Below are 993 nucleotides of genomic sequence, written 5' to 3' on the forward strand. Positions count from 1 at the left end.
GAGAAAAAATAAACAAATAAAGAAACACGATCAACAAACTTACTGAACGAAAGCATAAGGGAATAAGACGGGTCATTAATTATATGAAGACGGAAAAGGCTGGAGAGAGAGAGAGAGAGAGAGAGAGAGAGAGAGAGAGAGAGAGAGAGAGAGAGAGAGATAGAGAGAGAAGGAAGAGGAGGAGGAGAAGCAGGAGGAGAAGGAAGAGGAGGAGGTGGAGCAGGAGGAGAAGGAAGAGGAGGAGGAGGAGCAGGAGGAGGAGGAGGAGGAGGAGGAGGAGGTGGAGGAGGGAGAGTCATAACTTCGTATCACATACACTCAGACTCAGACTTCCTTTCTCTCTCTCTCTCTCTCTCTCTCTCTCTCTCTCTCTCTCTCTCTCTCTCTCTCTCTCTCTCTCTCTCTCTCTCTCTCTCTCTCTCTCTCTCTCTCTCTCTCTTCTCTTTTCTATTTTTTCCCTTCTTTTGTTAACCTTTTATTCTTCTTCTTTAATTTAATCTTTTTATTGTTGTTGTTCTTCGTCCCTTGTTCTTCTTTTTTTTCCGTTGTATTCCTTTTATTCTTTCTTCCCTTTCGTGTCCATCCTTCTCTGATCATTTCCCTTCCTTTCGTGTCCATCCTTCTCTGATCATTTCCCTTCCTTTCGTGTCCATTCTTCTCTGATCATTTCCCTTCCTTCCGTCGGCTGCAAGGGAGACAAAGAGCCGCATTTTCAAGCGTCTCGGCGCCTTAGTTCGCCTGTTTGAAAAGCCTCTATTGGAAGATGCTGAGACTTTCCAGCATGGACTGTTGAGTGATCCTCGTGATAGTTTTACTCAGCTTCTGCACCTTGAACAGAGAAAGTCACCCGTGAGCTCCCGGTTGATGTTCTCTGTGGCGCTGAGTAATAGTCGTACTTTGAGCCCGGAGTAAGTTGTGTCGAGGCGTGACGTAGTACACAGCGAGTCACGCACGAAACATCCTGTCCCAGATCTGGAAACTGTAGGAAAATTA

The sequence above is a fragment of the Eriocheir sinensis genome, unplaced genomic scaffold (assembly GCF_024679095.1).
Source record: "Eriocheir sinensis breed Jianghai 21 unplaced genomic scaffold, ASM2467909v1 Scaffold104, whole genome shotgun sequence".
Classification (NCBI taxonomy): domain Eukaryota; kingdom Metazoa; phylum Arthropoda; class Malacostraca; order Decapoda; family Varunidae; genus Eriocheir; species Eriocheir sinensis.